Here is a 25,280-nt window from a genome sequence, read left to right on the forward strand (position 1 = left end):
GTGCCTGCAGACAATCCAGATGTCCAGATGCACACTCAGCATAGCGGCGGGAGGTACAGAAGATGTGTGTGTTGTGTCCATCCTGGGCTTGCTCTTTCCCTTGCGTGTGGACCTTAGCAGGCAGCCGTGCATCTCAATGCCCCCACTTCTTCATCACCAGGAGCAAGTCATCACTGAATTGCTACAAGGATTAAATAAGATTCTTTACATGAAATAGTATGAAATTTGAATTATCTATCCAATTTTTAGTATATAATAAATCTTGCTATCATGTTAGCTATCATGAATTGCTTATAGGAAACTTTCATGCTAACCCCACTATACAGATAATGAAAATGAGTCTTCGAAAGGTCGAGAGGTAGCTGGTAGGCCTTTACCTGCACACGCATGCATGCATGTATAAACATGTGTGCTTATACACAAGAAACATGCATACACACAGATGCAACACATACACATACAGAACAAAGAATTAAACAAGGAAAAGAAAGGCCAGCAGTTCCCCAGGAAGCAGTGGCCAGCAGGTGACAGCACAGCCCTACCTGGGTGCCCCCATTACCACCCTCCTGAGCTTCTCAGATGAGGGGTAATGAGATAGCCCTCTCCTGTGCTGTTCTTTTAAATGAAGTAAAGTATATACATGCTCAGGAACATAATGCAAAGAGGCGTGTGATTATTGCAGAGGCTTATCATATTCCTTCTGTGTTTAATGGCTTTCGTTAAAGATGTTTCGCGAAGGCTTACAAGGCTCATTTTCACTTCAGCAAGTCCTTCCTTTGCGCAGCTGTGTCTTGAGGGTTATGTTCCATGGAGACTGTTTTCACAGTGGTGAGAAATACTAGACAGAGCCCCCATCTCTCCAATGGTCACAGTGGCAAGAGATGTGGAAAAATTGATATTCAAGTATTAACATACCATGCAGTATTTGCTTTCATGGAGGTTTCTCTAAAAAGCAGAAAGGATAATTTCCTTAAACTAAGTTAATTTTTTAAAAAAAGAATTCCCCAAATTTCTTGTTCACGGATATACGTCAAGCAGTTCTTGGGAACGATAGGCTCGTTCTGCAACTGTTGAGCCCGAGAATGTGCTAAGCGTTTGGTGCTGTTGCTTGTTTTGAAGGGTCTGCAGTAGGCAGATCCTGTACCACTTGCCAGCTGAGATGCTCCTATGGGGCACACACAAGGTATTATGACTTTACAGTCCGTGAAGAAATAAAAATGGGCATGGGTTGTACCATCCCATTGTACCCAAGGTGGGAAATAGCAGCACAGTCTGCCTGGAAGCAATAAGTTATAAGTGCTTCAGCTATTATTTCATGGATGAAGGAAGAAACAAGCAAACCTTGAACCATTAATTCTGATCTGTCTGGTGCACGTGATCTACCCAGCTACATGCCTTAGGGAAATAAAACACACAGTATTAGGTTTGGAAAATAGTATACTTTTCAATCAGCCAACTTCAGTCAGCTCATGAGTTTTCTTTTTTAAATAATAACTGCACATTTTCAAATAGATCATGGTAGGAATGCAATAAAAAGGGATTGAAATATAGAACACTGTAATATCTTTGCTCAGGCATTGCCATCACTGAAACCCCCCCACGTGTTTCCATTTATGCACGGGGCTTCCTTTTAGCCACGGCCATCATTGCCTGCTTCCTCTCGCTGGCAATCCTGCCACTCACACTTGCCTAACTCACCTGCCCCTGTTAGGGAAAGTGTGTCTCATAGAATGTAGAGCATCTCCATCCCACTCAGTTAAGGGTGGGACATTTCCTGCTTAGTTTTGTCCACCTCCCGGTTGATGCCTGTGGGCCCAGAGCTGTCCAAGCCCACAGGAAGAACCCGAACAGCTCATTCTGAGATGAGAGCCGTGCTCTTTCGACGCTCTCGCTGCTGAAGCAGGCTTCTCGTCAGCTTGTGGTGTCAGGGTGTGTGTGCCCCCAGAGCTAGTACTGTTGAAATCTTATTTTCATTACTTTTCTCAGTGTGGAGACGAAACGCCTGACATGTGGCAGTTTAAGGGTGGGGGACAGGGAGAATTCACTTTGGCTCCTTGTTTGAGAGTGTGGGAAAGACACGGGTGACTAGAATGGCTTACAGCAATGGCATTGGCAGAATGGGACAGCTTGTTCAGTGGACCAAGAAAACAAGACAGAGTAGGAAACAGACCATCCCAAGTCCACTGATTACTTTCAATGACCCATTCTTATTCCTCCAGCAATGTCCCTCCCCCTTAAGGTTTTATAACCTCCCAAAACAGTGCCATCCCTCGGGAAACAAGTTTTCATCCACTTCATAACAACCCTAACTCCAAGGTTAGGAATTAGGCATTAGGAAATGGGGACTTCAGGAGGTGTTTTGGTCCTGGGGACAGAAGTGGTCAGAGCGTCCCCCCCGGCCCTTTGGCTGTGTGAGACTACCTTGAGAGAACGGTGACCTATTAACTAGGAGGTGGCACTTTATATATACCATGGGCCTTGGTCTTGACTCCCAGCCTCCAGAACTGTGAGAAATAAACTCATGAGCTCCCCAGTTTAGGACAGCATGTCACAGCATCCCAGTGAGCTGAGACACGCCCCTTTCTCATCCTCTCTGAAACCTGTCTTTGTGCAGCTTCTTCTCGGTTCTTTCAGATCCTTTCTGTTTACCTAACGAACCTAGAGGTCTAGACTTCCTAAGGCCTCACTGCCCCTTGATTGCCTGACACATTTACTTTTCTTGTTACCGTACTAAGAGCAACTTTACGGCGGCTCACAGTTCAAGTCTGTCAAGCAGGGAGATCAAGGCAGGAGGGATACGAGGCTGCTGGTTACATCACAGCCACAGTCAAGAAGCAGGGAGTGGTGGGCATTTGTACTCAGCTCTCTTTCTCCCACTTCTCCGCTCCAGGATCCCAGCTCAGGGAATGGCTCCACCCACAGTAGGTCCATCTTCCCACTTCAATGAACCCGGATCAAGACAACCCCTCAAATCCATGCCCAGCAGCCAAGTGAGTCTTAATCTCATCAAGTTGGCAGTTGAGAGTAACCGTCATATCTGACAAATAGTGTTCAACCTTAGGAGTGTTGGAAGACAGGCAGGTGTCTTTAAGGCAGATCTGCGGTGTAGCTTCTCTTAGTTTGAGGGGCTTTTGATGGCCTTCATCAGATGGAGATTGGGATAAGGTAGTTTTCAGCTACCTCTTATCAGTGTTTTCCCTGAAGACATAGGCAGTAGCTCCGGGCTCTTGGCCAGATATTTAAAGTACTTTGGCATTAAAGACTTGAGTTTGTATCTCCTTCTTCATCCTGTACCATTCACTGCCCCGGAAGAAAAGATCAGGCAGGCACGGAGCAAAGCGATGGTCATTCTGTTTCCCTACATGAGTTGGAGGATGTGAGATTTCCTCCAAAGGCAACTCCAGGTTTTGTCATCCCTGAAAGTGGACAGACCTCATCTATGTGCCCTGACTTGTTGAGATTTGCCCCGAGAAGTGGGTATATCTGGACGAAATACTTATCACATTCTCAGAACTTGGGCAGCTCCACTCTTTGTGAATCAGAGATCTCCTTCACCTGGCCTTGCTGAAATGGAGGTGTTCTTCAGGAGACACGTGTCTCCCTCAATCTGGCTAACAGACCGTTGAAGCATTAGACCCGAAAGAAATGAGAATTTCCCAGGAGTCTCATACTGGGAGAAAGAAGGGAAAGATGACACCAGAGCAGGAACGTTGTTTCCTGGGAAGAGATTTCACACAGTTCTGATAAGTTCTCAGACCATCTTAGGGGATGAGACTGAAGCCCAGAACAGAATGGGTTGGTGGTGGGCAGGACCACACTAGACCAGGACTGTCCAGATGTGCACATCCTTGGCCCTCTATTTAAACTTCAGTCTTACATTAGGACTCCCAACAATAGACTTGGGGGTCCTGCTGGATCTCTTTGTCTCTGTTCCCCAGGAGACCACATTTCCATGATTAATTTGGCTCTTTTAATTGGCTTATGGGATTGGGTAACTGAACACAGCCTATGACTTCCAGGTTCATTGACACCTATGACTTCCCTTCCAAGACTCTTCCCTTAGCCACCCCAGCCCTTGCTCAGTCTCTTCTCACCCTGACGTGTCCTCATAACCAGCTTTCTTCAGTTTCTAGTCTTCCAAATCCACTTGGAAGACGATGCTGGTTTGTTCCCTGCCTCCCGCTCCCTCCTTTAAACAGTGACATCCAGCGATGTGGTTCTTTCTGCCATTGTGTAAGATGATATTGTGTGTCCACAATAGGGATATGTATGACTCCGATTAGGTGAAAAAAATAAAAGTTGGAGCCAAGCACTTGATAGAACAAATGTTAGCTTTCTTAATCTTTTCTGTGCTTGCTTTTCAGACAGGAAGTAACACATGACAAACTCTTTAACTCCTGCTCCCTCAAAGGGTTATGGTGCTAGGGTAAGATAAAGACTCTATCCTTCCCTGGTGGGGTTAAATTCATTCTTCAGGTGACTTTGTTGTCACCTTTGTGCCTCAGTTTCCCTGTCTACAGAGCTAGTGTCTCATGTGATTCCTATTTAGCGCACCGTGGACCTTAAATTATTCTACTAATTGCTTATGAAATACTTGTCTGACGTAATGCTGCATGGCTAACAGCAGTATTTAAATACAAGGGAACTATTTTGTTGCACTAACTGTAAGCGTGGGGCTGTGGAAGCTCGACCGTAAAAAAGCATTGGTTTGTATTGATGCACAACCTTAGGTAACACATTCCCTTGAACCATGGATTCTCCAAAACAGGATGGGGAGTGTTGGGTTGGAGTAAGGTAAAAGCAATGCCAGTCTTTCTTCTGAGGATCAGTTTCTGAGTCAGCAAGGTAAGACTTGTACATTTCTCAAACACCAGCTAAGGGTCACTCAGCATTTGACGGACACAGAGTCTAGGGCCTTGCCCCGGACCTAAATCTGAATATCCTGGGATATTAGACTCTTGATGCCTAACAACCCGGAAAAGTAATAGCACCTGGAGACATGTAAAGCTCCAGCAAGGATTTCTGCTTGAGTCTCACCCACTGATGTTCTAATCTGATTGGTACGAGGGGCCGGGGGCATTTATAAGGATTCTTTCCACCCAACTTTTTCCTCCTCTCAGCTAGTTCTAATGTGAGCTAGGATTGAAAAACAACTAAAGTTGACCATTGGACGTCCAGTACTTCCAGTACCGTCGGAGCAACAGCATCGGATCCCTGGCTAGAATATACACTCTCAGGCCTCACCCCGTCTGGCTCAGCCTGTTGGGTTTGCCCGGCTGCCTGGCACCCTGTTTTGTTGTATGATAGCCGCTGACTTCTGCTGGTGTGAGTCAGCATCCGTAAGACCCATTCGGTCTTAAGATGCTAAGAAAACCATTGTTGAGCCTGGGAGGTGCAGAGCTAGCTCTGGACATAGGCGAATCTATCAAGAGAACTTCCTTGTCTGGGCCTCTAGAATTTCATACCCGTGGAGCTACCACGTGTCCCTGCGAATTACTCCGGTGGGGCTTATTTCAGTTTTGGCACACCAGTGAACTCTCCGGCGGCGAGAGCCTGCCCTCCAGCCACCTTTGGGGCCTTTGCCAATGGTGAAGAAAGATTTCTTGAAATTCTATGAATAACCAGGAATGGTGGTTGCATGCCTGTAATCCCAGAACTTGGACATGCTTAGTTTCAGAGTGAGATGTGGAACAGCCCGGGCTGTATGGGACTATTGTAAAATGTGCACGCGCATGTGCTCACACACACACACACACACACACAGCACTTCTGCGGAGCACGTCTGTCTATAGAGTATTAGCATTTTTTCATTTTATAAATATTTAGAAAAAAATTAGGGTCACAGGAAAACTGAGGAAGGCACAAAAGCATCCTACATGTTTCCTTCCACACACCAGCAACCTCCCCATTATCAACATCCCCCATTAGGTGTGGTATATTTATCACCTTTTAAATTAACTAACATCCACACTTAATTCAGACTTCCTGAGCGCTTACCCAATATCCGTTTCCTGTTCCGGGACCCCATCCAGGACACCACGGTAGTTTTAGTCATCTCTTCGTAGCTGCTCTTGGCTAGGCTTCTCGGCCTTCCCTTGTTTTTGATGACCTTGGCAGTTTTGAGATGTATTTTTAGGTTGTTCTTCAGCTGGGATTGGGGATTTGTCTGGTGTTTTTCTCAAGCTCAGATCAGGCTCACCAGTTCTTAGGGGGAAAGACTCCCAAAGCAGGCTCTTAGCCCTCATATCTTGGTCTCGGATTATGGAGATGACTTACCGTGTGGACGTTAGCTGAGTCAGTGGTGGTTGGGTTTTTCCACTTGGAAAGCGACTTTTCACTTCTTCCCTTCTGGTACTCGTAGAAGGAAGTCATTGTGTGCGTGTAAGGAATGTGTGTCTACACTCCACTTCCTTAAGAGTTGAGTCTCAATATGTATTAACTGTCTGAAAATTTTCCATATGAATGCTGGGTCAATTTTCTACTCACATCTCTTCAGTTACTTATTTATATCAGTTTGCCATATGAATATTGACTGCATGCTTTAGGCTATAATTTAATACTGCTTAATTTTGTTGGTGAAGTTATCATTTTCTTCATGTTTTTGGTGTCAGGGAGATGTAGAAGGACTTTTGCTTTTGAATGGTTCCAGATCTGCCTGCTGGCAAAGGAGAGGTTAATTGCTAGGATTCAAGGGCCATTCGCCCCCAGTCCTAATTGATGTGTCCTGTGTGAAATGCTCACTCCAGAGGTCAGTTTTCTGGGGTCGCCAGAGCAAGCACAGACTGATGGGATGAACCGACAGGGTTATTTCTCACAGTGACGCCATCTTCAGGAATTGGCTCAAAGTACCAGTTTCTCTCGGCTCTAGATGGCAGCCTGTTCTCTGTGTCGTCCTCTGTGTGTGTCTGTATCTTAATGTCCATTTCTTACAAAGACATGCGTGAGACCGGATGAAAACACACTTCCCCATCTCCAGCTAGACAGGAAAGGAAATGGCATAGGTCCAAACTAGTCCCCCTGAATGTGGGTGACAACTGTAGGGCTGGGGCAGACTGCAGGGTCACTGGCAGTGGCACCAGGATTTATCCCTAGTGCTGGTACTGGCTTTTTGGGAACCTAGAATCTTTGGATGGATGCCTTACTCAGCCTAGATGGCCTTGATTCTTCCCCAAAGCAATGTGCCTTACCCTCTCTGAGGAGTGGATGGGGGTAGAAGGGGCTAGATGGGGAATGGGAGGAGGGGAAGGAGCGGGAACTGGGATTGGTATGTAAAATGAAAAAAAGATCGTTTGTTTTCTTTTTTAAATAAATAAGTGAAAGAATAAGAAGAAGGAGAAGAAAAGAAAACACACTTCCATCCTCTCGCTTCAACCTATTATCTTTTTTGAAATACGGCCAAGTTCTGCAGTGCTGCGGAGCTGGGGCTAGAACGGGAATTTCAGAGGGACATCATTCAGTTCAGGCTATTTCTTAAAGGCCTCTTGAGGACATAATCATTTTTGTCAAGCATTAACGAGGAGTGACATGGGCTATGTTTTGTGACTTGCCTTGTAAATACTCATGCTGCCGTGAGGCAAGAGTGTACCTCCCCTACCGCGGCCGAGGGTGGAGATTTGGAAATCAGCTGCTTCGCAGTGGGAATGCTGTGACCGAGGACCCTCTGCTGTGGCTGTAATGATACCATGTTTCCTAAATGTGTTCAGAAAAACCAAGAGAACTTGAAGGCGAGCTGTGTATGCGAGGTGTGGGACATTAACTAGGACACACGTGACAAGGTGCTTTCTGTGTGAGATGCTTCGGCTGTTATTGAAAAGCTTTGCCTTTAACTGCTTGATGGTCCCCAGAATCTGTAAGAATGATCTCAGTACTAAATACGGGGAAGAAAACTCAGTGATTTATTTGCTTCTTTATTTTTTGTAAAGCTGGGGACGAAAGCCAGAGCATCAAATGTGCTGGACAAACACTCTACAAGTGAGTTTATCCCCAACTCAAATTGGGTGATTATTTCAAGGGTAACTGCTTCTTTACCTACCTGCCAGACAGTGTGTCAGAGAAGGATCTTTGTCTCTATTCTTAGCTTCAAAAGGCCTCCTGACTCTGAGCCATTTCCAGTCCAAGAATAAGAGGTTATGGCTGCCTCCTCTGAGGTTCGAACTCAGGACCTCCAGATTGTGAGACTGACCGGCACACTGGCCACTGCACTGAGAAGGTGGGCGCCTGGTTTTCACTGTCATCTTTAGTGACTGCTCGCTGTGAGGAAGGGCTTTTCCGATACTCTTGTGTCACATGGTCACAGAGACCATGTCTCGTTCATGTAGCACGGCTATCATTTGTCTTTAACAGCCAAGCTACGTGAAGGGGACAAGGCCGGCTCGCTAGGCTCTTTTTTTTTTTTTTAAATAAATATTTATTTATTTATTATGTATACAATATTCTGTCTGTGTGTATGTCTGCAGGCCAGAAGAGGGCACCAGACCTCATTACAGATGGTTGTGAGCCACCATGTGGTTGCTGGGAATTGAACTCAGAACCTTTGGAAGAGCAGGCAATGCTCTTAACCACTGAGCCATCTCTCTAGCCCCACTCGCTAGGTTCTTATTTCTACAAAGTCAGTTAAGTGCTGAGGAGTCTCCGCGATAAATCAACCCAGTTTAATTTCTCAAGCATCCATTACACCAATTTGGCAGCGATTTCCCTCTTTCCTGGCCAGAGGCAGAAACACAGAATGATCATATGCCATTCTTTCTCTGCCTCATTCTGAACAAGACTCTCCACTATGTCTCCAGCTGTTTGTCTCTTGAAGTTCATTGGGAAGAACTGAGTCACAATCCCCCCCCCCCCCGCACTGCGAGTATAGACTCACTCTGATAGACTCAGCCCAGTACAAACTACCTGTTTTCTCCTTTCCTTGCTAGAGAAAGGCAAACTGCACTGAACTCCATCACTATGAATGCCTGTGACAGGCTTGTGTTGGCCAATGGGTGGGAGGGGAGCGGGCTCTATCTGCCTTGCCACCTCACATTGAGCTTAATTCAGAAGGCATTTTGCTCTAGACTTTTCTGTGGTTGTAATGGAGCACTCTGATTGAAAGCATTGTGGAGGAGGAAGGGGTTCATTTCCGTTTTCTTCTCTGTGGTCACAGTCCATCACTGAGGGAAATCAAGGCAGGAACTGATGGCAGGAATCCTCAGGTGGGAACAATGGAGGAAGCTTGTTCATTGTGTCACTCTCTGGCTGATGCTTAGTTAGCTTTCCCATACATCCCAGGGCTACTTGCGTAGGGATGGTGCCACCCACGGTGGGCATTCCTGCATCAACAGGACCACAGGCCAATCTGATCAAAGCAACCCCTTAACTGAGGCTTTCCTCTCATGTCTGTAGCCTGTTGAGTTGATAATTAATGCTAATTATAAGACACTCTTACTCCAATTAAGAGGGCCTAGCTGATAGGAAAGGAACGTGGGATGGGGTGGAGTTCAAGTATTCTGTAATATTGAAGCCATGGGGTAGGGAGAAGAGTTGGCTGGAGCTCAGGTAGGTGTCTGAACTGGGAATCTGTCTTAGTTACGTTTCTATTGCTAAGAAGAGATGTCATGGCCGAGGCAACTTATAAAAGAAAACTTTAGGGCTGGAGAGATGGCTCAGTGGTTAAGAGCATTGCCTGCTCTTCCAAAGGTCCTGAGTTCAATCCCCAGCAACCACATGGTGGCTCACAACCATCTGTAAAGAGGTCTGGCACCCTCTTCTGGCCTTCAGGCATACAGACAGAATATTGTATACATAATAAATAAATAAATAAATATTTAAAAAAAAAGAAAAGAAAACTTTAATTTGGGGGGGCTCACATTTCCAGAGGGTTAGAGTTCATGACCATCATGGTGGAAAGCATAGTAGCAGGCATGCTGGCATGGAGGTAGAGCCGGAGTCGGGAGCTTACGTCTGATCTATAAGCTAGAGGCAGAGAGCGAGCGAACTAGGAAAGGCATGGGCTTTTGAAGCCTCAAAGACCACCTTCAGTGACACACCTCCTCCTACAAGACCACACCTCTGACAGTAGGGCCATACTTTCCAATCTTTCCCAAGCAGTTGTACCAACTGCTTCAAATATAGGAACCTCTGGGGGCCGTTCTCTTTCAAAGCCCCATTGACCCTAAAGGGTCCCTCAGGAGTCACGATCTGAAGAACTTCTGTACCACAAGCTGGGTCTTCAGAATAGGAGCCAGGGCTGTCTCAGAGTGGGATTGTTGTAAGTTAATTTAAAGTCACCGTTCCTGATCCAGCAGGCAATGTCCTCAAGGAATATGACATCAATCGAAAAGTGGTTCAGCTGGTCCAAGGAGAGAGTCAAACCACACTGGTCTGGATACAGGGCCAGCTGGTAGCCGAAGCCCTGGGATGTCTCCACAAGGTCCCAGCTGATGCTGCCCTGAAACAGGCTGCAGGGAAATTCAGTGAAGACCTCATGGGCATTATTAAGTGTGGGCTGCAGCTGCTCCAGCCCGCCATGCCCTCTGCCTTGCCACCTCTGCTCTCGGAGATCAAACAATAGGGTGCTGTTGGAGGTGAGGCAGGATGCTTTGGGAAAACTCTGTCTTGAGGTCTGCTGCCAGACTCTGAATCCAGACACCGTGGTTCTGCATACCCAAGGATGAGCATCCTGAGGTGTTGGTGACTGTTCTCAGGGGCAAGGTTTCAGACCTGGACTTCCATAAACTGGCATCTATGAATTCTTTCTAGATGATGCATCTTCAGCCTGGGCCCAGGACGTGCATGGCTCTGAAAGCTTCATTCTTTTCTTTTTAAAAAGACAAACCCTCTCATTGGCTTGGAACTTGCTGAGTAGGCTAGGCTAGGGCCGAGTGTTCGCCTCTCCAGCACTGAGATTAAGAGTGTGCACCCCTGCGCCTGAACTTTTTAGATGAAGTCAATATTGACTTTTACTGTCACCGGTCCCTTGAGCCCTTTTGCTCTTTGCCTTGTTTGACTTTCATTATCACTCAATTCTGGAGTCCCCTATCTGCTTCTCAGAGCTTCCTTTCCCCTTCTTTCTCATGCATTCCATTCCCTTGGTCCCTTGGCTTTTTTTCTACTGCTCTGGTCATTACTGTTTTTCTGCTAGCTCTGTTTATTAGTGTTCCTAAGAGCTCCAGCTCTGTGCTTTCTTACCCCAAACTTACACCATTCTGTAGGTTAGACCCCTCATACCCATGGCTTCTGTCTAATAGCCATGCTAGCAGGACACTCTCTAAATGAGTGTTTTCACGGACCGGTTGTCACGGAACCTAATAGACATTTTCACTTGCCCATTTCCCTGATGTGGGAGTGTCATATATCAATCTGTTGTTTTCATTGGTTAATTAATAAAGAAACTGCTTGGCCTGATAGGTCTTGATCTTGATTTATATTCATTATTCATTTAAAAGTGATGAATGTCTCTGAGGTGTTCCTGTACTTCAATCTGCTGCACCAGTACTTGAAACATACACATAGAAGAGCACGTGCATGTATTCTGGCTGATGGGAAGAAAAGTCTCATGAAAAGCTGACTTAGTTGTGGGCATGTGTGTGTGTGTGCACACGCACACTTCCATGCTTGCATATGTGGTAGTCTCTATTTTGGAAAGGTCAATTTACTTTCCCTTATTTATTTACTTTTCTAGGGAGGGACTTAGGTTGAAGTTTGGATTGCCATGGAGCTCACTATGTAGCTTGTGGTGGCCTTTAGTTCATGGTCTGGTTTTGGCTTCCTGAGTGTTGGGATACAGGCATGAGATGCCATGGAAGATCTTAGAGTAGAAGAAAGGCAAAGAAGACTAGAAAGCATGCATTGTGTGTCTCTTTATTGCCGATATATTTAATTCTTTAGAACTGACCGTTAGCCCTGGTAATGTTGTTGTGGATTAGTTACTTTTGGTGGGAGAGGGTATTCTGAAGTAGATCAAAACCTTTTTATTGGGCTAGGGGTTTAGTTCAGCATTTTCTAGGCCCTTGATTCTGTCTCCAACACTGCAAGCCAACCAACAGCCAAATGCAAAAGCCCCTTTAATGTTTGTATGCCATCTAAAAGGTTTTATTTCTTGAGTGAGGGACCAGTAGAGATTATAGATTATGTTCACAAAATACACGCATATCTACTTGTCATTTATTGAATGTTTTCCATAAGAACACAATTGTAGAAATGATAGACTCATTTTCTGCCCTCCTTTTTAGTTCACTGTGGGAAATCTGCAAGCAGTCAGTAATTAAAACATAGTAGATGAAGTAGTTGTATAATTTGAATTTGGTTTGTCGCCTCCAAAACCTACGCTGAAGACTGATTACTGCTTGGCTCTGTTGGGAGGTGGACCTTTAAGAAGTGCTTGAGGACTAATACCTTCCTGCAGCATGAGTCCTCTCCAAATTTTAATTTAGTGTTATCTACGTTTATATAATTATTGGGGTGTGGTGTATACCGTTGCCTGGGTATGGAAGTTAGAGGACACCTTGCAGGAGCTTGGGTTCCAGGGATCCACTGTAGTTGGTCAGACTTGATGCCAAGTGCCTTTCCCACTGAGCCGTCTTATTGGCCCTGGGCTTTCACACTCGGGAGCCTGGGTTAGTCACTGCAAGCGTGGGGAGTTTGAAACAAGCCCACCCCTCACATTTTCTGCACACCTGCTTGCTCTTTTGTCTTGTGACATGAATTGAGGCAGCGTGAGGCCCTCACCACAGACAAGTGTTTGGTTTTGGACTTCCAGCATCTAGACCTTGAGTCCAAGCAAACCTCTGTTCTCTACAGACTACCCAATCCTGGGAATTCTGTTTGGGCAACAGAAACCAGACTAAGCTGACACAATAGCAGACCCAGCGTTCCTTGTAGACAAGTGGAGACATGTTGGGTTGTGTTCTTCAGCACAGAGCATGGGCTGGGTTGCAGGTTATCTGTTGCCCGTACCTCAGGGCAGATCCTCAGACAGAACTGGAAGGAATGCCATGAACTTCATCAGACCAGTTGAGTGTCTAGGACTCACGGATGAGATACAGTAGGAAGATGTGTGTCAGAAAGTGTGCAAAGTCCCATATTTACGTGTTTAGAACTTCTGAAGTGAGTTCATTGTTCTCTTATGTCCTGTGCTGTGTAAATTGAAGGAGGAGCAAAAAAAAAATGATAAAGAAGTGATACTGAGCCTACAGTAAAACTGAGATTTCTCTAGTTACTCCCCCCCCCCCCCCATGAATATAGAAGTAATCTGCGGCCAATGGTACTTTAAAAATATGTTAAGGTCAAACAATACTTAACATATGCTAGGGAAACTCAATAAAGAGTTTTAGTTTTGTGAAGAACAACGATAGTGGCAGGGGCATTATAAGAATAATTGATCACTTCCTTGTTGTGTTTAAAGCCCATTTGACAAGATGGACCCCACGCCTGGTACTGTAAACTGGACTTTTACTCATGGCTACCTGGGGCATAGCGCCTAGTACTGTTACTCTGCTAAACAGACATAATAAACTACTCTCAAGTTCATATCTTTATACTCACAGATTAGTGTGTGTCTCCATCCCATCAGAGAAGCTCCCTTTTTGCAGTGGTTGGTAATTCCTTTAGAGGCCAACAACCAGTTAATGGACAGAGAATAGGAGACAGTGGCATGTGTACCTCAAAATGAGACATCTGTACCACACCCCTTCCCGCCAAGGGTGAGGCATCACTGAGGCATCATCATGGAAGAAGAGGCAGAAAGATGAACTGGCCAGCTGGAGTGGGATGTCTGTAGTAAACAATGTTTTCTGGATGTGATAGCAGAGCCACACACACAAACTCGCAATAGCTGGGATTGCATGCACAAGATCAAACATCTAAAATTCCAACATGGACTGGGGAGAGGCTCATGAAATCCCACTCCTATCTGAGAAGTTATTGGCTTTGATGGCTAACTGGGGAGGGAGAGTCAGTGTTCTTCAGGGATGTGGGCCTATTCAGGAGGTTGCCTATTCTCCAATAGATGTTCTCAAACTTGTGTACATACAGACAGCGCTGAATTGACTCAGTAGGTATTAAATTTTTTAAAAAGCATGTGGAATTGAGAAGGAAAAATAGGGAGGATGATGGGGAAGATTTAGAGAGGGAATGGGAAGTGGATTAGATACACACACACACACATACACACACACACGAATATTAAATAAAATACTTAATAAAGAAGATCATTCACCATAAAAAGAACTTAAAAGAAACATGTTTCTGGATTCCTAAGTTTCAATTTTCATCTTGTCAAGATGTCTATAGCAACACGCTGGAATTCCAGCACTGAACCAGGCAGCAAGCAGCCTTGCCCGAACAGGAAACAAAGAGGAGCTGGATACATGAGCTTAGTGTATCTACCATGGAATAACTTGTCCACCTGGCATCACATTGGCTTAGTGCCCAGCTGCTCAACCTGTGAACAGAGAGCCCCTCACATGGGAAACTTGTTAATGCTGAAGCTATAGGGAAGCCCCTATAGCTTCCTGGTACCTAGTTGATGTCTGCCATCTTGCCCACCATGGGCAGCCCTGGATCTTCTGATATGAGGGTGATGCAGTGAGTCGGGCAGTGACCCACTGAACTTCAGGGGTCACGTAAGACGGGAATTTGAAAAGTCAGTCAGGAATGAGAAGTCTAGCATAGAGAGAGGGGGAGCGACAGGCTCCCAGAGAATATATAAAGGACTAGGTGGGAGTCACATTAAACTTACCTGCCAATGACTAAATGGCGTTTTCGATGGAAGCAGGAGAAATGTGGGCTTGAAGTACTCTAGACAGAAGCACTTTCTCATGAATTCTTGCTGGCTACAGGCTCGAGTCCTTTGGGAGAAGTATTCTACCAATACGGAGGAAACACCTTGAATCTGCCGGCATTCTTGCTGTGCACCTCCACCACTGTGACCCCTCTGACCCCTGCTCTCAGTTCTAGAAATTCTGACTCAAGCTTGCAATGTGCCAGGGACCCTGTACATGCCTTCTTAATAGCCACTCCTATACACGCCATTTGACAGACATGGAACAAGGCCCAAACAGCCTAGGATAATGGACTAGACAGCCCATCTTCAGGGAGACTAGCTTGGATCTACCAGAATCAGGAGTCTGTGTTCTTTTCACGGCCTAATTCTGATTTATTTTATGGTTATATGGTTTACACCAGGTGTTTCCATTTTCAAATAACTGAAATAAATTTAATCTGACTTTAACAAAAAAAAGGACAATTTATTACAAGGACAGAGTTTCTTGGGGAACTGAAAGGAATGCAGATGGCTTCCAGAAGGAACTGGAACCAAGAACCAGAAAGCGGTAATGGCTCTCACAGGCTCACCTCCTCCCTTGCACATCTGCTTCGCTGCTCTTTGCCTCTCAGCTGAGTCTGTGGACCAGCAGAGGATGGAAATATAGCTGCTGCACCGTTTCCACCATGCGCAGAGATTAACTGTCCCTAAATACAAATGCCTCAGACAGGCACCCAGGCTGGGGCCAGTGAGCTTTAGCAGAGAGGCCAAAAGATGACATCATTCAAGCGTGGCTTCCGTGAGATTTGAAGGTACTACATGGGTAATATACTAATGGATAATCTATTACTTGTTTTGGGGGTGGAGGGGATAGGGTAGTGCTGGAGGTCACACCGAGGCTTAGCACATGCTAGGTTGGGTATGCTTTATTTATTTACTTTTTCATTCATTTCGAGAAGGCTGGGGTAGATTTTAACTTGCAAGCTTCATGCTTCTGCGTCCTGGGTATGGAAATCACAGGGGTGTGCTATACCTTTGGGGCACTTTCCACTTGTGGCAAAGAAAGCCTGTCTCTTCCCCTTTTGTTTGTATGACTTGACTGCCTCCCTTTCTGGGTATTCTGGGACATGAGAAGAAATCTAAGACTGTCTCTCTACATTTGCCCCTGTGACTGTAGTTCTTTGAAAACAGGATTGACCAAACATACTGTAACAACGAGATTCCTCTTTTGGTATATATTGTTCTTCCAAGTCATTCCTTATCACCCAACTGTCTGCAGACACTTGCAGAAGTGTATGTCATGCGTGCACACACACACACACACACACACACACACACACGCACGCACACACCCTTATTCAGAAGACACCACCCTCCATGGGAGTTTGTCTGACTTTTCTCTTGGGCTGTAGTAGCAATTCTCCAGGCTCTTTTTGTCCACAGGAAATGAATACTCCCCACCCCCCAACCCCAACCTACTGCTCTGTTTCTTTCTAGCATTGAGCATCCTTTCCCAGCAAGACCTGCTTCCCCACAAATGAATGAATACCATTGCTTGCATTGGGCGCAGTTTACTCAGGGCTCTTAGGAGTAGATGTGGGCATCCATTCTCCTCTCAGACAAAGCGGCCCCTAAGGAAAGACATCAGATCTCAACAGTCAGTATGCTTCCTATTTTCTCCTGCAGCTGTCAAGAAAAGGAAACTCAAAGGGTAGGGGTGGTGACTTGTTTTTCATAGTGGCCTTAACTTGTTTCTTTGCAGGTCACTTGACATCACACAAATATTGCTGTCCCTGCGGTTTACGTTTCTCGCCAAACGATAAAGGATCATTTGGCCTAAAAAACATAGATGAAATTATAATTGTGACCTTGGAATTTTCTTTGCCCTTAAAATTAGATTCTGAGCTCTTGCCAATAGCCCTGAACACAGCAGCTTTCTGCATATCCGTTCCCCTAAGTGGCCCTGTCTGGTGCTCCCTGGAATGTTTCTGTATTCTAGAGTAGGTAGGGAGCCACCTCAGTGATGTGCAAGTGGACGATGGGTTTGAATTCCTCGTCTTGTAAGATGCCCTTCTTTTTTTTTTTAAATTTATTTATTATATATACAATATTATATCTACATGTATGCCTTCAGGTCAGAAGAGGGCACCAGACCTCATTACAGATGGTTGTCAGCCACCATGTGGTTGCTGGGAATTGAACTCAGGACCTTTGGAAGAGCAGGCAATGCCCTTAACCGCTGAGCCATCTCTCCAGCCCCCGAAAGATGCCCTTCTTTGAACCATTTTTCTCCTCCATTTACTAGTATTAAAAAGGAGGAATTTCCTAGCAGTCTTTGTTTATCTGGCTCCTTGAACTCACCTGCCTGGGATGAGATTAGGACCTTATGTAGGTCAAGCCAGATAAACAGGTGTGACCCGACCTCTTACTCCGTGGCTGTACTACGTATCTGTGGGCCTTTTCAAGGCTTTTGCTTATTGCAGCTTTAGCTGATGATCTCATCCCCCTTTCTAGCTTGGAACCAGGCAACTTTACGTTCCCAGCAAACAGATGGACAAGAGGTTGAAATAGGATCTTGTACTGAAATAGTCTTTGAGTCACACTCTCTTCGCTCATGTGGGAGACTTGCCTCTTTCTTCTCGCAGAGGGCCAGCACTGAGAATTCAATTAGTCCAGCATTGGAGTTGCTGGCCTCCACTGGAGGTTTTATATCGCTCTTCCTTGTCAAGGTTGGAATTCTGCTAATATGGCAACATTGCCTAATTTGCTTTGGCAGAACACCTGGCCTTTTGCCCCAAGTCAATGTTTTTGTTTTTTGTTTTTGGTTTTTTTTTTGTTTTGTTTTTTTATGAAATGAAAAGTTTTATCAGCCTTCTATTTTTGTCAACCTCCCTGCTCCTAAAAGGTGCTGACAGGAGAAAAGGGGAGCTTGATTTTACCCGTAATTTTATTTTGGGAAGTGGGGGTGCTATAGTGGAACTTAGGTGCCTTGGGCCCTGGTTTCTAATGGCTGCCTGTACCAGTCGCTTTTCGTTGTGACTTCAGGATGCATTTACAGTACTCCTTTATCAAATGATGAAGGTGCAGTGGGTGGGTTGCCTGGAGTCCTAAAATGAGGTGCATTTCAGCGGTTACTTCCTTTAAAAATAGCTGGGGTCCGCTTTACCCGAGGCTTCGGGGCTTCATGCTGAGGCCTTCTTGATATGCAAGGCACAGGTATTTCTCTTGTACCACAGGTGGGCAATGGGTTTGCCTGAAGCCAAGCTGAGGGGGGTTGAAGGATCTGAAAGGGAACATTTAAGGCAGGTTTCTGTCAGGCACAAGAGAGGCTCTTGGGTGCCCGTGATTTGTTTTGCTTAAATTCCAAGACGATACAATCATCCGACTATTAAAATAATTAGCTGCCTTGTTTTTATCTAGAGGTGCGATGGTTCTGGATTGGCAAGTTAGAATGCATTCGTGATGGGATGAAACATGAACAATTATTGCTGTGATCATCCCTCCCTTCCTCCCTTCTTCCCTCTCTCCCTCCCTCCCTTCCCTCCTTAAGACAGGGTCTCACACTGTAGCCCAGGCTGATATGAAACTCCCTATGTAGTAGCCTAGTCTTGTTTCATACTTATGGCAATCCTCCTGGCTCTGCTTCCAGCACAGTGGTATCACATTGGGTTCAGCTGGTTTATTTATTATTTTTAGTTTTTTTTTTCTGGTACTGAGGATGGAAACTAGAGTCTCACAAGCTAGACAAGTGCTCTAATTAACAACTTTAGCTCTAGACTTATTCTTGAGAAGGGCAGGACCAGGGGTCGGATCACATGACCATGAGACATTTAAGAGAGCGGTTCAACAGTAGACTTTGTTATTGACTTGGCCCAAGGTAAAACGGTAGCTAACATACAAAGTGGGGATTTTGGAGGCTATAGCCCCACATCAGAATCCATCCCAGGAGGAATCAGTGCTAAGTACACGCATCCAAACCTAACTACTCTAAATGAGGAAATATTCCTCCAAAGAAGAATAATTGGCTTTTTAGAGAGCCACAGAAAAGGGAACTCTTGACTCTGTAGAGCATTTTAATATACTCAAAACTGCACTAAAGGAAAATTCTGTTACAGTGAATGTTTTTATTCATGAAATAAAGGCCAGATGGTACACCTGCTCCCTCAGAGAAAATCCTTTCAAAATAATGCCTGCACACACATATGGACAGGAAAGCGAGCTGATAAGTTAGAGTTAATGGAACAGAAGAAAAATATATAAGGCGTAGAAATGACAAAATCATGCAAAAAGACAGAGTAGAAATATCAGAGATTAGGAACGATAGACGCAACCGCATCTGCAGGTCTCAGGGAAGGTAGAATAAGAATTAGATCTGTAGATAGCTGGTACCAAACTCAATAAAAACTAATTTGAAAATATGGAAGAAATGGTTCTTTTCTAAGTGAGGTATAAATGGCTCCAACTAGCTGAAGCAGAGAATTCCAATGGGTCAGTTACTACAGAAGTCCCCACACTGCTTCTTTCTGGGAGCCATTTGATTTTTGATATTATTTTTATTATTATTTTATTTGTTTTGTTTTCTCTGTGTAGCTCTGGCTATTCTGGAACCCACTCTGTTGACCAGGCTGGCCTTGAACTCAGAGATCTGCCTGCTCCTGCTTCCCAACTGTTGGGATTAAAGGCATGTGCCACCACTGGGCTCACCTGATATTCACTTTCTTTCTTTATTTACTTATTTATATTTATTTATCTATCTTAGAAAGAAGCTTAGCAACGCGTTGGTACAGGGTGGGAAGGCAGTCTTTCACTGCGCACATCCAACAGTGCGTTAGGATCTGGTGCTCCCAAGTGCTTTCCACTCATACTTAAATTTGAGACATAACGAGTGTGACCCCGATTTCCCCCAGTTCTTTCCAAATATAGGTGAGCTAATGCCATCCTCTCTGTCTCTCTTTGTTCTGTTCCATCTTTCTTTATGTGTTGGTTGGCATATATTAGTTATTTTTTTTAAATCTGCCTTTAAAACCAGCATGTAAGGTACTCGGTGGGAAAATAAAAAATGCTGCTCCCTTGGTGGCTAAGTACAACTCATTCATTCCATCGCGTGGTGGCAGGAAGCTGCCAGGCTGCCTGCCAGGGAGATCACGTGAAAAAATAAGTCTCCATGGTCTTGGCACAGTGGTTTTGCTGTTTCTGTGTGCTCTAACTCTGTGATTTATATGAGTTTACCACTTTAGAAATCATTTTTGAAAGGATCCCTTCTGCAGAAAATGGGCTAAAATGGTGCACGTCACATGAAAATGTCACGATCAAATTTCATTTTTTTCCCACAAAGTGGTAATGGATGTGTAATTTTCAAACCCAAGCAGCATCAATATAAACCTCTGAAGTCTGTAACTCTCTTAAGAATCCTTTGCCCTAGCATGTCTTTAATCCTAGCACTTGGGAGGCAGAGGCAGGAGAACAGATTACCAGGCTCCAGGACAGCCAGGGCTACACAGAGAAACCCGGTCTTGAAAAACAAACAAACAAAAAAGCAAACTAAAAAAAGAATCCTTTGCCCCCAGCAGGACAGTGTGAACCTGTACGCTGCAGGAATGCGTCTATTTCCTCCTGTGGTTGTTTCATGCTTTGACTTCCACTGAATTCTCTGAATCTATTTTGCCCATTTTGAATGTGATACTTTCTTTACACATGTATGAACAATGAGATGATCGCTGTTGCTATAGATGGCTCCAGCAGAGCTGTTAGGAAAGCCTTTCTTAATGTTGTTGTGAATTGTATTCAGTTTGACTTAAACGTTTACAACACATTGACAGATACATTTTATTTTTGTGGAGCCCAACCTGGACTTGAGTGTGATGTTCTTGCCTCAGCCATTTGAGTGCTGGGTTTATGGATGCCTACCACCATATCTATCAGACTTAATTGAAATAAAAATAATAATCTTGAATGTATCTGGGGGAGGGTGTGGATGTAGAGGTCAGAGGAAGACTGTGGGAGTCAGTGTTCTCTCTTTCAGCCTCGTGGGTTCCAGGGATCAAACACAGGCTTGGCAACAGGTACCTTTACTGCTGAGCCTCTCAACAGGCATTCAGGCTTATTGCAGCTTGCAATGGCTTTATAACATTATCTATTATATAATATGAAATATATTATTATTGTTTTATACATACAGAAACTGATAATAATAGTCAATTTATTGGTCTCAGGTTCAGGGAAAATTTTTCTGTTTTTCCTTTTTAGTTTATTTTTTTTCCTTTTAAAAGAGAGGTGTTATTATGTAACCCAAGCTAGCTTCAAACATGCGGCAATCCTCCTGCCTCAGCCTCCTAAGTGCAGGCATCACAGTTATCTGCTTGGAAAGCTTTAAATTTGCCTTGAATTCAATTGGATATTGCTTTTCTATGGCTGTGAATACGTTCTGACTTAATATATTTTAGTTATCATTTATCAAGATTTTGCTATGGCTTTTCTTTGAGAAGATATGAAATTCAGACTAAGAAAGGATGCTTTATTAAGATGTTGGTCAGTAGGATTCGACTGGCGAGCGACTTATAAACCATGTTCTCACTCAGAAAGATAGACATACTTTCCGATTATAATGTTTATATTTGCTTCTGAGACATCAGTGGGCTATTTATTGTTCTAGTCTGAATGAGGCAATTCTTTCTCAGGCAAGCAAGGTATCTCTGGGTTCTTTTTTCTACCCCCTTTGTTCCTTCCCCTTTTTCTTTTCCCCCTCTTGATGTATATCGTTGACTCTGTTTCTATTTTGTATCAGCCAGTACCATAGCGTCCAGCAGACCACTGCACTGTCCCAGACAGAGGCTGACATTCTGTTCCCCTTCCCAGGCTCTGGAGAGTTTCTGTTTCGTGGTGGTGGGGCACTGTGCTAGCGGTTTTACAGACCTCACATTGCTTTCACGGCCACCTCTAAACTGTACTCCATACTCCCAGGTGATGCTTTGTTTGATGTGCGTGAATGCTCTGCTCGCATGCATATCCGAGTATGGCATGAATGCAGTGCCCTTGGCAGCCAGAAGAGGGGCTCTGATCCCCTTGGTACTGGAGTTGTAGACAGTTGGAGTTGCCGTGTGGGTGCTGGGCATTGAGACTGGTCCTCTGAAAGGGCAACCAGTGCTCTTAACCACTGAACCATCTTTTCAGCCTCTCATCCTTCTGTTTGATAGATATAAAAACTGGATTATTTTAGATAGCTTGTGGGAGGTCACATGGCTATTAAAAGTCAGTGGGAGAGTGTGTGTGTCAGAAAGCCTGCATTTCCCTTATAGTGTGCTGACTTTTGTGGGTAACCTTACTTCTTTGTAATTTCAACTGTAGTCACCGCCTAAAAGAACACAGTTCCTAACTGGCTTTCTTTCTATTCAGTCAACCCTCTTTGGAAGGCCCACTCAATGGTCCCTGTGCTTGGCCTAGAGGCTTCTGAGATTCTGCAGAATTGAATTTGCAACTTCATCTCCTCCCTTCCCTCTCCTCCTCTTAATCACCCCCAGCTACACCAGCAGCCCTCTCTGCGAGCTCTCATCCCCTACATCCAACTAGAGTCTAAATTCCACAGATTCTCTTTCTGAAGTCTCTCTCCATTTGCGCCTCAGTCCTTCTTTCATCCTAAGCGCTCTGGCCCCGTCTACATTATGAAAAGCACCTCTAATCTCTGTGAGTTCGAGACCAGCCTGGTCTACAAGAGCTAGTTCCAGGACAGGCTCCAAAACTACAGAGAAACCCTGTCTCGAAAAACCAAAAAAAAAAAAAAAAAAAAAAAAAAGCGCCTCTAAGATCTCTCATCTAAATCTAATTTAACCCCACTAGCCTGGCTCAGTCTTCCCCACAGCTCCCTCTAAGCCAGTTCAAGACCCAGTTTGGAACCATGACTTGAGAGAAATATTCCTTGAGTCTCTCCAGCATGCCCTTCCTTCTGTGAGATGATGCTTCTCTGTGTTTCCATGGTCTTCAAGTATGTCATATGGCCGCGATGCGGTCGCGATGTCCTGTAATGCGGTGTGTGTGTCTCACTGAGTGGAGAGGTCTTTGGGGACAGGGTTGCTGTCTCACTTACCTTTATCTTCCTAGCCGCAGGCAGCTTCTCTGAGAGATCCATAGACAAAGGAAGGGACAGATATTAATCCACATACTCTTTAGGCAGATCTGAAAGAGTCTTTTGCTTATTACTGTAACAGAGTGTTCAGTGTTAAATTTTTACTGCAATTTTTATAAATTTGCATGGTTGAAAATAATCCATGGAGATGTGAATCAGTTCTTTAAAAAAAAAATCAGCTTTGTGTCCAAAGGCAGGACAGTTATTGCCTAATCTGCATTTCCATCCATGTTGGCAGAGGGTGTCTTCCCTTCTGTTGATAAGAGCCGGCACCTTAATTGCATGGTGATGTCAAAAGTGGACTCTGTGTTGGACTTTGGCTTGAGGCTCAGAAGACTGGCATCAACACTCAGGAATGAACTGGCCTGGCAGGAGGGGCTCTGCTTCTCTTTTCTGCCTCTTGTCCATCAGGAATGGCCACTTTCTGGGGGTTATTTGGGACCCTACGCTAGCACTCAATCTGAAGGCAGTTATTCTTCCTTGTAGTTTTCACTAATGTTTCTTTTTCACTAGCATGGATCTGATCTTATTACTGCTGTGGTCTCACCTGAGCCAGTCACTGAAGTCTCCCTAGACATAGTCTTTAAGTTTGTTCGGCTTACTAGGACTTTGCAAGCTCAAATGTTGTTCTTCGGTTGTATGATTTTAGGTCCCTATTGGGTATTCATTCACCTACCTATTGTGTATTCTGATCTCCAGTCCACCCTGCCCGCCCCTAGCATCTCCCTCTTCCTTTCTCTTTCTTCTCTCTTTTTTTCTCTCTCTCTTTCTCCCTCTCTCTCTCTCTCTCTCTCTCTCTCTCTCTCACACACACACACACACACACACACAATCTTCTGCACTTGGCTGTCACGGGTCTGAGAGGTAGACTTCTGTGGCTAAGATAACACACACACACCACACACACACACACACACACACACACACACACACACACATCTACCTGTCCCAGAAAGCATCTGTGAGCCCACCCTGACCTCAGCTGCTAAAGTCGAGTAAGATTTCACACAAACTGCTGTGCTAGAGGAGGGGTCTTTTAAAACTGCAATGTTCAACAGGTTCAGCCCGTTCTTGTGACCTATGGGAGCTGGCAGGGAGAGAAAGGAGGCAAGGCATCCATTAAAAACACTGTGCTAATTAAGTGTCCACAGTCATGGGGCACTACTCCTGTCTCTGGATTAGGTGTTAGATTGTCATTAGCCGAGAATACAAGTAGTTACGTTACTGGCTTGTGTTTCCACATCATTTGCTGTTGACAAAGCACTTGAAGTGAAATCACTGTAAGTAAACTGAGACCTCTCCTGACTTGATTTGCCCATGTCAGGCGCACATGGACAGCCGAGGTCCACACTGCGTTTGGAGATGTACAGGGGAAGGGTTTGCGGGGAGGTGAGAAGGCAAACAGGGTTGTTAAAAGTAGAAGAGGAAAGGTGGCCTGTGACGATCTATACAGAGAGACAGCAAGTGCTGAAGGCCAGGGTGCAGCTTGCCGGTGGGCAGGAGGGAGCGCCGTGGGGGCTGTTGCCCGCTCCCAGTTCGGGATTCCCGCCACAGCACCAGGTCCCAACCCGAGAGCCATTGCCTGCCTGGGATCGGACAGGGTTAAGGCCATCACCTGCAGTCGAAGTGCGACCCAGATGGGAAGTAGGAAGTGCGGCGCCGAGCTTCCTGTATAAATAAACGCTCTGGCTGCTGCGCCCCAAGCTGCTGGCTGGTTCTGCAAGGTTCCTGCCTGTCAAGACAAGGAGGCGGAGAGGGACTCCTCCTCTTCCCGAGCTGTAGGTCTGGGCGTGGAGTCCTGTGGCAATCCTGCAAAAGTGTAAAGCTGTCAGCCAGGCGGAGCACGCAGGGAGAGGGGAGAGAATGAGAGAGCCCCTCCTTCTCGGTGTGCCAGCTGCCCCGGCTGGCCCAGGCTGGATCTGCTAGAGAGAATCCAGCAGCCCGAAGACCTCAGCCCCAGCCAGGTATGTCTAGAAGGGGTGCCTGCGAGCAGGATGCAGGCGGTGCAAGCCAGGGAGGCTGCTACCTTAAGAGGGACGGGACCGAGGTTACTAGGCGGTTTTTGCTAGATTCTTAAGCCCTGCAGAACTGCATGCATTCCGAGCGTCTCAAACACCTGTTAACTTAAAAAAAAAAGTGCCTTTGAAAAGGTCAAAACAAATTAGTTTCATTTCTAATAAAATGGTCTTTACAGAATATACCATAAATTGCATATTGGACCAGTCTTCTCGTGTGTTTTGAGTAGAGACTGACAGTTGGCATTGCCTTGGCTGTCTGCCTTCTGTTATTTGGAAATGCACGGGAGTATGTTGACACACAGAGCTATGAATAATGTCACGTTAACGGCGGAGTCTGGGCTATACATTAGAGTGATTATTTTTGTCAGATAATTGCTGATAAAAGAGAGAGGCTCTGTGGTGT

The 25,280-nt window shown here is 45.2% G+C and overlaps 1 protein-coding gene across 4 annotated transcripts in view; it reads left to right on the plus strand.

Moving 5' to 3' along the window:
* The window catches only part of LOC121443231 (E3 ubiquitin-protein ligase RNF144B-like), a 132,157-nt gene that overhangs the window by 47,686 nt on the left and 59,191 nt on the right, over positions 1 to 25,280 (plus strand). For 2 of the 4 annotated variants that reach the window (XM_041644907.1, XM_041644910.1), the window contains exon 1: positions 24,583 to 24,823. The exons of 1 other annotated variant lie outside the window; for it this stretch is intronic. The gene's annotated coding sequence lies outside the window, so the exon portion shown is untranslated. Of the gene's footprint in view, positions 1 to 15,487; positions 15,553 to 24,582; positions 24,824 to 25,280 lie in introns of those variants that run through there. One more of the 4 variants, XM_041644909.1, reaches the window with a different exon arrangement.

This window comes from Microtus oregoni, unplaced genomic scaffold (assembly GCF_018167655.1).
Source record: "Microtus oregoni isolate MIOR12 unplaced genomic scaffold, Mior012 000103F_ref0000194, whole genome shotgun sequence".
NCBI lineage: Eukaryota > Metazoa > Chordata > Mammalia > Rodentia > Cricetidae > Microtus > Microtus oregoni.